At 29.8% G+C, this 9340-nt stretch overlaps 5 non-coding genes across 5 annotated transcripts; all 5 read right to left on the bottom strand.

Annotated features, from left to right (window-relative positions):
- Positions 1-6433: 6433 nt before the first annotated feature.
- On the bottom strand, positions 6434-6531 carry Trnay-gua. Its single transcript has 2 exons — positions 6495-6531; positions 6434-6469 (listed from the first exon to the last, which is right to left on the bottom strand). It is a non-coding gene; the product is annotated as a tRNA-Tyr (tRNA).
- Positions 6532-7873: 1342 nt separating this feature from the next.
- On the bottom strand, positions 7874-7973 carry Trnay-gua. The gene is made up of 2 exons: positions 7937-7973; positions 7874-7909 (listed from the first exon to the last, which is right to left on the bottom strand). It is a non-coding gene; the product is annotated as a tRNA-Tyr (tRNA).
- A 66-nt stretch (positions 7974-8039) lies between these two features.
- Trnay-gua lies at positions 8040-8133 on the bottom strand. The gene is made up of 2 exons: positions 8097-8133; positions 8040-8075 (listed from the first exon to the last, which is right to left on the bottom strand). It is a non-coding gene; the product is annotated as a tRNA-Tyr (tRNA).
- A 66-nt stretch (positions 8134-8199) lies between these two features.
- On the bottom strand, positions 8200-8296 carry Trnay-gua. The gene is made up of 2 exons: positions 8260-8296; positions 8200-8235 (listed from the first exon to the last, which is right to left on the bottom strand). It is a non-coding gene; the product is annotated as a tRNA-Tyr (tRNA).
- Positions 8297-8361: 65 nt separating this feature from the next.
- Positions 8362-8451, bottom strand: Trnay-gua. Its single transcript is given in 2 exon segments — positions 8362-8397; positions 8415-8451. It is a non-coding gene; the product is annotated as a tRNA-Tyr (tRNA).
- Between the last annotated feature and the right edge of the window lie 889 nt (positions 8452-9340).

The raw sequence follows: 9340 nt of genomic DNA, 5'->3' as shown, positions 1-9340 counted from the left end.
TAAGGTTTGTCGATATAATATATATATATATATATATATATATATGTATATATATATATATATATATATATATATGAAAATTAAATATTGCGTATGTATATTTGTAAAATTAAGTGATACTACCAACGTAGCGTTCTCGACGAACCTTTGAATAAAAGATTCTGAGAAATCACAAATGAACAGGTCTGTTTTCATTATTTCTTTTCTCCCTGATTCATTTGCGACGTGTTAACCATTACGATCGTTCGGTAATGGGTTAGAAAGTGGGGCACGCTTAGGCCTCGCAAACTTGACCGTCATTTCAGTGGAGGAAAGGGAGGAATTTATTCCTAAGATATGAGAAAACGTACGCGGAAATTCATCCGTTTATTATTTTTCTCATTACTTCGTTAATATAGATCCGCGCTGCGACAAGCTTTTAAAGTTCGCTCGTTCCGAATTATTTGAAATTAATGTGCTAATAAAAAAATTACGCAATATGTTGTGGGAAAAATATCTATTAACGTGTGTGAGCGTCGAAGGGAAATTTTATTAACGAATTGCTATTACTGAATTGAAAACTACTTCCTTTGTAAGGATGCGTTCTACACATTTTCTTGTCGGTCGATTTGGATCCGGCAAAGAATTATTATAAGCTTTACAACTCGTGTAATCGCGAGACGCGTCATTGTGAGATACGAGAGTTTATTCCAATTTATGCGCCATATAGAGAGGCTCATTCCAGTTTCGTAATTGCTCTGAAAATCTCGCTTGCGTGTCTCGACTGTGGCGGCCTTGATCTGAATTCGATTTACTGTGCGATGGACATCGATGACGCGACGAATTAAGGACGATCTGATCCTGCTACAATCCTCGAGAAAATTGAAAGCGAAAGTCTAAGAAAGCGCTTCGAAGGATGAGCCCAGTTATTGAGAAACCATCGATTTACCAATTTATCTAATATATTTAAATCACCTAATTTAATGTATTCTAAAATATATCATTAAATTCTGTATCAGGTGTATAATTTCTACAAAAAATGATTGGAAATAAGTTTTATTTATTTATAAAAATAAATGTTATAGTAAGTACAATAGTTCAATAAGATCAATATATTTATATTTATATTCAGCAACACAATTTTAATAAAAATTTCTTTAATAAAGATTTAGATAAAATTTTTAAAATTTTATCTTAATTTTATCTTAATTTTTTCAAAACATATCTACTTCTCATTGAAATAATTTTTAATGATTAAAGCATCACGAAATTTTTTGTATTATGTTTCAAGCAATATACAAAAATTTGCATTTTTCATAATTTTTTTATTTAAAAAACATATTCCAGTTAAAAAATACATATATTCTTATATAAACGTTATATATATATTATATTATATTATATATTTCGTATCTGAAAAATAACTTATTGAAAGTTAATAAGAAACTTGCTAGTATTAAGTAGATGCTTCATTTGCTTCAAATTTATTGAATAATTTATGAAATGGAAATTTAAACATGGAATTGTTTATGAGATGTTTATGATTGTGAAATATCAAATAATATTATGTTTAATGACAGCAGAGAGAGAATCTCAAACATTTCTATTATAGTTTTCTAAGTATCTGTAAAATGAAATGGAGAATTAATCAGGTTTATTACTTCCAAATAATGTAATCGTCAAAATTCTTAAACAGATATATTTTCATAAACATTATAAACATAATCTTCCTAAAAATTTAGAACATATCCTTTTACTCGCCAGGATATGTTGCAGATATTATTCTTATACATCTTTATTATTCATGATTAAAAGTTGCTGATTAATTACAGCAATGTAGATGAGAGTTTGGAGTTTTTTTGTCAGCAATTAGGTGCGGCAAATAATTACACATTCTCATTTGGGATGTGTAATTATTTATAACAACACTGCACGCGAACTTCCACGCAAAACTCGAATTAAATCGTATAAAAGTGAAGAGCGTGTCGCACGCATTATAATGACTTGAAGCATGAAGCACAATTATAAGCCAGTATCTTCATATTTTATCTTATTAATATTTACTAAGTGTAAGTTAATTAAAGCAGATTAATGACATTATGTTGTTATATGACAGCAAGACATATTGAGCGTACACATTTGTGTTAATTATACAGAATATATCGATTTGCTACCACCAACCCACCATTATTCTCTACCTACGAATCGTTGAATCGGGGAAAAAGAAAGGACAAACGCGGGAATAGGAAAAAAATAATAGTAACCTCGCGTGAAATACCAACCGGCCGCCGACGGTTGCATTCCAACGCAGCCTCTCTTTCGTCTTTGTTTAGAGTCGTTTCGAGACAAGCTTAATCAACATCGAGAGGATTCCGTCGCTGATGGAAGTTTTATTCCGCAAGCAACAGGTACCTCAATCGTTATCAAGCAATCGTAAATGAGAGATTGTACACGAGGTCATGTACATATATCGTACTAACTTAATTTCCTGTTATTATGCACGAAAAATTAGGGAGCAAAGTTAATGTCTTAATAACTAAATGCGCCCAATGATTGAAGAATCAATAACATATTTGTCAGTAACAACAAAAATGACAATCTAAAGAGAAGTTAAATATTTTGTATCAGAACAAGCAATAAAAATATATAATTTTAATTGAAAATTATTGTAAAAAAATTATTCCTTTCAAATTTTGCAGGATAGTCATATTTTTACTTATTTTCTTATTATCTTGAATAAAACATAATCTTACAGCACAGAAACTTGCAGCAACATGCAATGTTACATTATTATTGGAATGTTACATTGTTGCTGCAATATTTCTATATATAATGATCTTTGCTGTATGGATGTTTTTACACGTTTTCAAACTTTTGAAAATATTATACTATTTATCTAAATATGTATTATATTTTTTGATTGTAAATAAATTTGTAAAAAATTAAATTTATAAAACTTATTTTTTATTAGAAATTTAATTACTGATACAATTAATAGTATAATATATCAATCATGTAAGTGTTCTTTTTTACGTGATAGTATTTTTTGATTATGGACAAAACAAAGTTTTACATTAATACAAAGTTGAATATTAATTGAATATTAACTTGTAATACAATTCTACTCTCTAAATCTGAATCAGTGAATAATCACTGATATCAGCCAAGTATGCCACTGGTAATCAGTGAGTTAAATGTGCGATACCTAACCTAGCTAATTTTTATTATGTGATAATAAAATCTAATAATCTAATAATCTAATGATAATCTAACTAATCTTGTTTTAGTGCTTAAATTCAATGAATATGGTATTGGAAGATTGAAATTAACGTACAAATATCGATATTTTAATTATATAATTATATAATGCTCAAACATTCTTCCTTTTTTAGTTGAACTTCACTGATTATCAGTACAAAGTATGCTACTGGGTAATTAGTGATTATCCACTGATTCAGATTTAGAAAATAATTAATAATTAATAATAATATAGAATTGATCATATCTTATTAGTTCAATCATTAGGATATTTACTTTATAATAAATGTTCATATATGCTTCTGCAGTATGTATTGTGGTAATTATAAACGTGGCCGCATTATTCATTTTCACATTATTTAAATGCCTACTCGCATAATCGACATGCATCACTTTTACTTGCGGTAAAACCTTTGTTAGATAATTTTTCTGCAACATGCAAATGGAGGTTCACCTACGATCAAATTCCATTTACCCGCACAAGGCATGTTAATAGATTTCATAACAACAAAGACGATATCTTTAAAGACAGTATCTTTAAGTACACTGAGAGAAAAGTGTTTAATATTAGTGACTAAAATTGCAGATAAAAAAATTATATATTAAAAAAAAATATATGTATATACTTATAGTTAGTAACAAAAATAAATTATATATTATAAATATATTATATAACTATATATAACTATATATTATAAATAAACTATATATTATTTTGGTATCTAGAAGTATAAATATAATAATTATTACTATCATTATAGCATAGTAATGGATTTTACTTAATTTATAATTCAACCAGGCAATTATAGTCATAAATAATAAACGCTTTTCTCTCACAATCAGTGTATGTTTTGTAGAATTTATTTATTAGTCTTTTTATCTATTATAGATATCAGGAATTGGTGGAAATAATTCCTAGAAAACATTTATAACAGAGCTATTAAAATATATGTACTTATATCTGAAGGTTATTATAAATAATAAAATAACCAAAAGAATTTTAAAGGATTCCACATTACATTAATCTTAATTAAATAAATATTACCATTTAATTAGAACTGTCTACTTTGATCGCAGCCAAAAATTTTTTTCTACATAAATTAATCATCTCGCTAATTGCTCGGAATACTACAATTTAATGGATGTAATCTGATTTACAAGGATAATTTAATGAATGAATCTCGGGAAAGCTGTGTCGATCCCTTGCACATCGAATAGGACGAATTTTCTCCTCTTCTCTCATGGAATGCAATGTTTCTCGGCGCTGTTCAGAACACGCGCAAACGGCGCTAAACGGCAACCTGAAAATCTCGCATAAGCGAAAGTAGAGAAAGCTGCGTGTCTCGCAGAATCATGGCAAGGCCGTTGCTGTTTAAAGACGAAACACGCCTAACGGCGCCATCCAGATGCCACAATCACGTGCTTGCCTTCCAGATGCGCCACTGAGTATTAATCGCGTTCGCGCCGGATCGATTATCTTCATCGGATATGATAAAACTTTCATGAGCTCGAGCATGGACTGCTATTAAGTCCCAAGTTTATCGCACCAGTATTAGTTTTGAAGCGATATTGTCGTTTTGGTATATATGACATACTTATTTATTGATGATTATGTAAAAATGTTCGATTACTCCAAAATTAAACACTTTTTATGCAACATTACATGACTCAACTGGATGTATCGGTCTAATTTTAATGCATGTGAAAATAAATTATGTCACATATTCCAATGCACCTAAAAATTTGTTATAAATATTTTCACTTGAGGATTAAGCTCTAAATTGTAGATACCCTAGATGGAATAATTTGAACAACTCGAAACGGTCTATGTGTCAATAAGTGTAACCATGCAATTGCGAAGTTCTCTATGCAAAGTCACGTACGTTGCATTATTAATAATAATTCGCTCCGGCGGAGAAAACAAAGATAGGGGATGTAATTTGGAGGCAGCGCACACTACCTGGCGCGCTTCCGGTGTGCTAGCTATTACAGAATAGAGTTAAAACAAAGCGGACCGGGCCGTTAAGCCACTTGCAAGTGCAAGAATCCCGATAATGGAATATTTAATAACTTCGGCTCTCCGGTTGGCGGATCGACGTGGCGCAGCGCGGCGCGGCGCCTGGCTCGCCTCGATACCGAGCTGAAGAAATGGTGTGGCTCTGGTGAAATTGACTCCTACTAGGTCAGTAGGTGACAGAAGGCAAGAGACGCGGCCAGATATTCGCAGATATTCGTCTAACTTGTTTACCGCGGCTTGTTTTCTTCAGTCAGACACGCATGCAGATAAACATCGTACCGACTTATTTCCATGCTGTTAATTGAAATTCTCTTTGTCGATATCGGAGACAAGGTCCGAAGATTTTCTCGCAATGCTCAATTTCATCAGCCGACTATATCGCGACGGATGAATTAAAAATAACATAAACCTCTTAATGACAACAACAGATATTTTTGCTGTACATGTATGAGCTTTGCGAGATAAATTGGATAACTTTGTGAAGTGTATATTAGAATAAACTTCATAATTACATTTTAATTTTTATTATTATTATCAATGTTGTTAATATTATATACAGAAAATACACTTATAATCTTTTTTCTCAAAAAAAGATTGAATAACTAAATTTTGATTAGAACAACACAATTTTGTAATGAAACAGAGAGATAAGAAAATGTTATTAAACATAATTTTTGTTCTAATCAAAATTTAATTAGAATAATTCTAACATAATTTCTAAGTGGAAAAGGTAAGAAAAAAATTTTTGTGAAAGAATCACATATTAACAAAATAAATAATTATACATATATTTTTCTTAGTGTATCAGTTAAGGAAATTTCTGAGCAAATATCAATTAGGGTTAAATTATAATACCTATAACTAGCTTAATTTATTAGCTTCTTTTTACCCTTATAATTTTTTATTTTTATTAGTACGAGACTAATATTTTAAACGAAAAATTATATAGGTATATAAGAAGAAACGGTAGCATGAATAGAATGTAATATATCTTCAAAAAATCCATATATTATTATATAAAAAAATTTATATATATTTTATATATATTTTGTTGTATAAAAAATAATTAATTCCGATAAAATGGATAAAGTCAATCGCCATTTGATTACCATTATTGTTGCAAAAATATAACAAAGATTAACGAAGAAATGTATTTATCCTAATAATAAAAAAAAAGTTTCCTTCGAGCCGGATTTGAACCAGCGACCTATGGATTTCTTCTGAAGGGAGCTCTAAACCTCTACAGTCCACCGCTCTACCAACTGAGCTATCGAAGGCTTGTGCTGAAGGTTACTTAAATAAATCAGATCTTTTTAAATGATGATATATACCTTTTAAAATAAAATATTTACTTATTATATTATATATACTGAAATAAATGACAACATAATACAAGAAAGGAACTATTATCCGAATTTACTAGCAACTTACGAAACTTAAGAAAATAATCAATTACAATTTTCCGCTCTATGAAGCTATTGAAGATATAGAAGCTACATTTAAGAATGAATAATAATCTGTTAAGTTCTCGTCAAGGATGCATAGGATATTAAATATTTTTAAAAGAAGGTTCTTGGAAGAAAGGTAGCAAAAAAACTCCCTCGGAGTCGGATTTAAATCATTTATTTGGATTGCTATATTTAAATATGAGCAGTCTTCTACTCTATTAATTAAGCTGTTGAAGAATGTATAAACATATATACAGGGTGTCTTCGAAATTTCATAAATATATTATATAGCCAAATTTTATAAATATATTGTACCCACTATAAATATTTAAAAACATTTTAAAAACATTTTCAAGATTTATATAAGATTTTTTTAAATTTATAATATTACAGAATATACTGTTAAAGTTTGATTATTTATTTTTAAAACATTCTGTCATATCACTTCTATAAATAAAAATGTGATATCATACAGAAAAATATCGAAAGAAAAATGTTTGTGATTGTAATTGTATGGCAAAATTATGGCTTCAATGTAATTATTACTACTATAATGTAATAATAATTATATTCATAGTTCTATATATAAAAAATATAATAAAAATATAATATATATACTTGACATCAAAAACAATTGTAAATTATATTTTCGACCAATCATATACTTTTTTGATATAGAACTATAAATATTTATAATAGTTATAATTATTAATATTATAGCAATAATAACTGAAAATGAAGCTTCTAATTGTAATTATTTTACTAGGCAATTATAATTATAAATATATACTGATACTTGTATATACTTGTATAAATATTTTTTCTCTTATCAATGTAGTCTATATCTGGAATGGGATAAAAAATTAATAAAATTTCGCAAAGAATTTTTATGCTTCAATTTAATTGCAATCTTTGAAAATTATATTTAAAAAAATATTTTATCACTCCATCAATGAAGCTATTAAAAATACTTATTTTATTTAAGCGAAATAATTTCCGTGACAAAAATTGTGCATTTAAAAATAATTAAAGTGAAAACAAAGATAGAGATAAAAAAGCAAGATATATTTCTAACAAAAATAATTTTTTTTCAAACAAATAATGCAATTAGAAATTTAATTTTAATTTCTATTTGTTATTTTTAAAATTTGCAACAAATTATAAAAAAAATTCCTTCGAGCCGGATTTGAACCAGCGACCTATGGATGTCTTTTTTTACATAAACAATAAATAACTACAGTCCACCGCTCTACCAACTGAGCTATCGAAGGCTTGCAGTCCATTTCTTCAGAATGTTTAATTATTTAAAAGAATTATTATATCGGAGCTAAAAGAATTCCTTCGAGCCGGATTTGAACCAGCAACCTATGGATGTCTCATTTTGCATTCAATAACTACAATCCACCGCTCTATCAACTGAGCTATCGAAGGCTTGCAGTCCATTTCTTCAGAACGCCTAATTATTTAAAAGAATTATTATATAGAAGCTAAAAGAATTCCTTCGAGCCGGATTTGAACCAGCGACCTATGGATGTCTCTTTTTGAATAATTAAACAACTACAGTCCACCGCTCTACCAACTGAGCTATCGAAGGCTTGTGGTACTTGTTTCTTCAGAATGCTTAATTATTTAAAAGAATATTATAAAGGCTAAAAGATTTCCTTCGAGCCGGATTTGAACCAGCGACCTATGTCTCATTTTGCATTCAATAACTACAGTCCACCGCTCTACCAACTGAGCTATCGAAGGCTGTTGTTAATTGCATTTAATATATCAATATAATTGATAAAAATGACCAGATAATCCAAGTGGTGTGAACCTGTGTACAAATCGGCGGTAAAAAGGCGATTTATAAAACAGCGACGTAAATTTATTATATTATTGTACTAGCGACGTTTTTCGCTCGGTTCGACGTATTCCGGTGCATTGCCTCGATATTAATGTAATGTTATCGACGTAAGACAGGTAAAGAGCGTAATAATAAACCGTATTCCGCTACTGGCGTTACACGAGCGTTCCGCATGAACGAGCGAAATTCTCTTCCCACTTCGATTTCATCGAATCGCCGGGATCGATTATTCGGGCCAAATAACAGGTATAATTGTGTGAAACCGCTGTCTGCGTAAGGAGGGACAAATTGCCAAGTGGAAACACTCGCAGCATGAGACCAATTCAATTGGTGGAAAATCCCGGCGGTAAGATCCGCCTATGGCAAGGGAAAATCTAATCGATGGAAAGTGATTATGCAGATTTCGAGGCAAAGGCAAGCCGACTGGCGTTTTCACCCGCGATATTAGAACCCGCTGTTCGAAAATACCGAACAAGTTTAGCTGCCATGCGACCTCGTTAACCCACTCCCTTTCAACTTTTTTCTTATATAATTCCTTCAGTTACATTATCGTGTGTTCAATTGACTTAATTATCTACTTTATTTATTATCTTATTAAAATTCTAGTGAAATGAAAGATGAAGTATAGAACCCAGACCTCATTTCGCGCTAGTGTTTGACGCTGAATATATCGATACATTGCGCATTGAGAGAAAAGTGTTTGGTATTTGTAAGTTATGATTACACGATAAGATAATTATAGTTAAGAGTTCATTTAACATAATTTAATATAATTTTATAATTGTCTTT

The sequence above is a fragment of the Atta cephalotes genome (genome assembly GCF_000143395.1).
Source record: "Atta cephalotes unplaced genomic scaffold scaffold00024, whole genome shotgun sequence".
Classification (NCBI taxonomy): domain Eukaryota; kingdom Metazoa; phylum Arthropoda; class Insecta; order Hymenoptera; family Formicidae; genus Atta; species Atta cephalotes.
This window is presented reverse-complemented; position numbering and strand designations above follow the sequence as displayed.